Source organism: Austrofundulus limnaeus, unplaced genomic scaffold (genome assembly GCF_001266775.1).
Source record: "Austrofundulus limnaeus strain Quisiro unplaced genomic scaffold, Austrofundulus_limnaeus-1.0 Scaffold38, whole genome shotgun sequence".
Lineage (NCBI taxonomy): Eukaryota > Metazoa > Chordata > Actinopteri > Cyprinodontiformes > Rivulidae > Austrofundulus > Austrofundulus limnaeus.
Window position 1 is genome coordinate 2215284 of NW_013952440.1, and position 5088 is coordinate 2220371.

The following is a 5088-nucleotide window of genomic DNA, read 5'->3' on the forward strand; positions in this document are numbered from 1 at the left end:
TCTTTCTTTCTTTCTTTCTTTCTTTCTTTCTTTCTTTCTTTCTTTCTTTCTTTCTTTCTTTCTTTCTTTCTTTCTTTCTTTCTTTCTTTCTTTCAAATGCAGCAACAAATCCAAACTGAGTGAGAACATAATATGGAAACCCCCTATAATGTTTCTAAGTGACCCTGCATACAGAGAGTGGTTAAAAAAAACTCAAATGGTGAAAAACCTCTGAGACAAACCGTGGCAGGAAGCAGCTCAACACTAGATGGACCTATGGCTAAGAGAAGCCTTGGATAGAGATGTCGAAGATTTTAGTTYTACTTTATTTGCAGCAGGAAAAAATAAATGAAAGAATGTGTTGCAACAAATGGACAAGAAACTGGGCCTCAGCCTAAACAGATGCTGGGAGGTCCTGTTTTTGTCTTTGATGGAAAGCTGAGAAACTTTGTATCCACCTGCCTTTTTTTCCACTGTAGCCCACTTCCTTCCGTTGACACACACACAAACACACACATACACACACACACACACACACACACACACACAAGTGCAAACGTTTTCACGTGTTTCCTGTCTTCTACATCAGTGCCCCTGACAGACAGAAAACGGAAGTGTTAGTGTAGTCGAACAAGTGCATGAATGTTGTGAGTTATAAATATTAAATATAACTGAGTCACATTTTAATAATTCCAAAAGGCAACCTGTTGTAGCATCGTGAAAAAGGGATATCATTAATTTAACACTGTAAAGAGTTTATGTGTAAAGGCAGGAATGATCTCAGTATTGGTCTTTGACCTCTAAGCTTTATAGAAATAAAATAATAATAATAATAATGTGATGGATTTTAGCTCTTGGCTGGATCTTAAGCTCAATTCAAAAACGTGTCACGGTATACAGAAATGATGCTCACAAAGTTATTTTTGTTTTAACATGCTGGATCAGACATAGTGCTACAAAAGGGTCACAGGATGTGATGTGACATCAGCAGCTGAACCGAAACAAAAGACAAAAAAAGGAAAACACTACGGTCAGACATATTCTTTACCAGTTAATGTCACTGTGCTTCTCTGAAGCTACAATCGAAGTTTAAACACTGGAGTCAAAGTTCACAGTATTGTTTGTCTGCTTTGTTTTTACAGATGTTTTTTMCAACCTAACTACTTCTGCACACTATGTGATACTTCAGTTATTTGTTTAATACAGCGAAACATTCAGCTGTCCTGATGCATCTCAATAAACAAGATGGAAAAAACTAGGTCCTCTGGACGAGTTCTTCTTTGTTAAAAAATGCTTTGTCTCTTCAAGTCACTTCTTCAATGAGTTACAGGTAAACTCAGCTTTATCAACAGTACTTTCACATGATGGACATACTAGTTTAACAATGACAATCAAAACTGTTCACATGCAAATGTGGACCATCAGCCTAGACCAATTGTTAGTGCCCTGATTATCCCTATTGTGTACAGAGAGCTGAATCCTACTCACAATAACAGCATGAAGAGGAGGACGTGAAGATCTCCACCCCTGTTTACCAAAGAGTGGTTTCTCTTCACAAAATGGCTTCCTTTACTCCTCTCTCAAACTAAAGTTCCTCTCTAGCAAGGATGAGAACATCATTCCTGAAAAAGTGAACACTGGCCCGCAGATGAGTGTCAACTGCAGAATCCTGGCCTGCAGATGTTGCTCTTCTGTGCTGGGCCAACCTTTCAAACAGTGGCTGCTTTGTTTCCAAATTACTGAAGTCTACATTAGTGTGTCTTTCAATTGTCAAAAGTTAACATCTCCACTAAAAATGATCCTACACACACAAGAAGAGGAAGAGAGGGGCCTGTTTTACTGAAAGCCAGTTTCACTTCCTCTCCTCCTCTTCCTCCTGTTTTCTTCCAAAGGCACACAACCATCCAGCCGTCTTTCCTCCTAACAGCTGAGTCAAACAGCCAGCTGACTGGGGATTTCCTGGACAGACTAAAAAAAACCAGAGCGGCAAAAAAAAAAAAAAAACAGCTCTTTTGTGTTTAACACCTTTTCTTTCCACCTAAATGTCCTCCTGTCTCAGGTTCTCAAAGTGGCCTGATTTTAGGACATTTCCTTTGCTGGTCAGCAGCTTTGGTGCATTTGGGACTCCAGTGGTTTGACCTCTGACATTTACTGAAATCTACTTGTAATGTGAACCTGCAGCCTAGAGAAAACTAAGTGTTCACAAGCTCGAACAGAATTCTGAGAGCTTTGTCCTGATTTATGTTCGTCTGTAGGTGTTAAAAGTCATTACAGCTGTAGATTTTCTTTTAACAACCCAATGTTTTTTGCTGCTGATAACACTGCATCACCAGATGGATACATAGCACATCAGTTCTTGTAGTCCTTAATGTCAYATATTGCCCTCTGTAACTCTATTTTCTTTACTTCTGTTGTGATATGATAAGCGAGAAGCTCATTTGTTTTTGTTACTGAGTGTGGCTGGTTAAACATCAGCTGCCTTTATGGAGCTTATTTTCTCCATGAGAAGTTGGTTCACAGAGGAAATGACTCCATTAGAGACCTGTTACTAAAAAAGACGAGGATTAAACACGAGGTTTAATCTGGCGACAATATTCAGTGGTAACAAAAAAAACCGTCAAGTAAAAACAAACAAAGCCCTACTTACCAACCACTGACTGACAGCCTCCACAGGCTGCCCCCAAAAGTCACTTGGTCAGGGTTGAACTCACTGAAACCAACTGGTTTGAAGCCCCTGATCAGTTCATTACCTTTTAAACTCATCAATAAAAAATATTAAAAGACATATATCATGAGCAAAATGTCTTGTCATTTTAGCTAGATGTTTTGTTCACTTAACCCATAATGTAAGTTCCTGTCTGATTGTGTGAGTGCCTTTGTTTTTCCGCCTGTTAGCAAAATATCTCRTCAACCCCTGGACAAACTCTAAAAGCCAGGTACACACCGGGTGCATTTTGAGCAGCCAAAGCAGCCAGTTTGCATGCAAAGGCTATGGTGGACGCACAGCTAGGAGCAGCGCGGTGCGTTTTGCCGGTTTAGCGCGGCACACAAGGTAGCGGTAGGTGCAGAAGAGCATTGCTCTGGATGCGGTGCGTCCAAAGCAGCCGCTGCTCGAGTTCAACAAATTGAATTTCCTGATGAATCTCAGTAATCCAGGTAGAAAAAAATCGAAAAAGAAAAAATAAATAGGTCCTCTAGATGGGTTCTTCTTTAGTGAAACGTTTCGTCTCTCTTCCAAGAGACTTCATCAGTCTGATGAGTTTGAGTGATTGAGTAGTCTGATGAGTCAACAAATTGAACTTTTGCTGCTCGACGCGTCACATCAACCAATCAGAGAAAATCTTTTTTCCACGTGACGGTTTCCTCAACCTGAAACAGACGGACTGGAGCTCTTTAGCTGAAATCGACCATCTGCAGTTGGTGTTCTGGCTGGAGATATCAGCACCGATGTGGGTCAGCGGCTTGTTAAGCTAACCGCGGTGTTAAACTGGGCTTGGGACAAAAAAAATAGTTTGTCAGCTCGCAGCTCCTGGAGTGGTGAATATCACCAAACAAACCACCTCTAAATTACCTGGTGAATTAATTATCTGGTGAGCACAACATTCGCTTGCCCTTTAGTAAATAAAGCAAAGCCATTTTCTTTATTTTATCTTTATTTCACCCATCATTAAAGACAGACTGGCAAAAACCAAGACGCTTCTCCCTCTTCAGACGCGCATCTAGTCTGCTGCTGCGTTCACACTGAACGCGTTTCAGTGTGTCCAACTTGAGGCATTGGGCGTATTTCTGCTGCTCAAAACACATTTGGTGGGAACCGGGCTGACAGCAATCATTGGATGCATATTTACAAGTGACTGTAGAGAAAGTCAAACCATTTTTGAAGTGATATTTCTTCGAATTCTTAATAGCTAGTACAACCCAAATTCCAATGAAGTTGGGACGTTGTGTAAAACCTTTTTTTTTTTTGCAAATATGTACTCAGTTTGAACATGATGCCTGCAACAACATGCATGCAAATCCCTTTTGGAAGTTATCTATATCATGACCCTTAAAAAATTTTTAATCTTCAGAAAAAAAATCTGTATTACACGCACGCAAGTGTGTGTGTGTGTGTGTTTGTGTGTGTGTGTGGAGGGTAGGTTGTAGGTGGACTGTCGGCAATGAGGAAAGACAGAATGTGAGGAGCAGGGAAAGGTGGACAGGGAGACGTGGCTTGGATGGCAGCATATTGTTACCTTTCAGCATTAATGGTGCCCTCACAGATGTGCACGTTACCCATGCCATTGGCACTAACAGCCCCCCATACAACCARAGAGTCTGGCTCTAGAACTTTATTGCTGATAACTAGTCATTTTTYTCTTTGGCCCCTCTTTGTGGACTCRTCACACCACAAGACACTTTWCCACTTTGYGTCAGTCCATCTCAGTKGAGCTYGGGCCCAGCAAAGCCGGTGGCTCTGACTATGCATGGTAGAGTTTTAACTTATACTTGTAGATGTAGAGACAAACTGTGTTCACTGACAATGGTTTTCTGAAGTGTTCCTGAGGCCATCTGCTAATATCCATTGCAGTATGATGTCAGTTTTTAATGCACTGCTACCGGAGTGGTCGAAGGTCATGGGCATTCAGCCTTGCTTATTGAGATTTGTCCAGAAACTCTGAATCTTTTGATGATGACTGTATATGATGAAACCCTAAATTCATGGCAATTGCACACTGAGAAACATTCTTCCCAAACTGTTGGACTATTTGCGCTCGCACTTGTTCACAAAGTGCTGAACCCTGCTCCATCCTGTCTTGTGAAYGACTGAGCCTTTCAGGGATGCTCCCTTTACACCCAGTCATGACACTCACYTGTTTCTAATTACCCTGTTCACCTGTGGGATGCTCCAAACTGTTGTTTTTAAACATGCCCCAACTTTCCCATTCTTTTGTTGAGCCTCTCCCAGCTTTTTGGAATGTGTCGCAGACATCAAATTCAAGATGAGTGAATATTTGCAAAGAAACAGTAAAGTTGATCCCTTTGAACATTAAATATCTTATTTTTGTAATGTTTAATTGAATATAAGTTGAAAATGACTTGCAAATAATGTTTTTTAATGTTTTACAC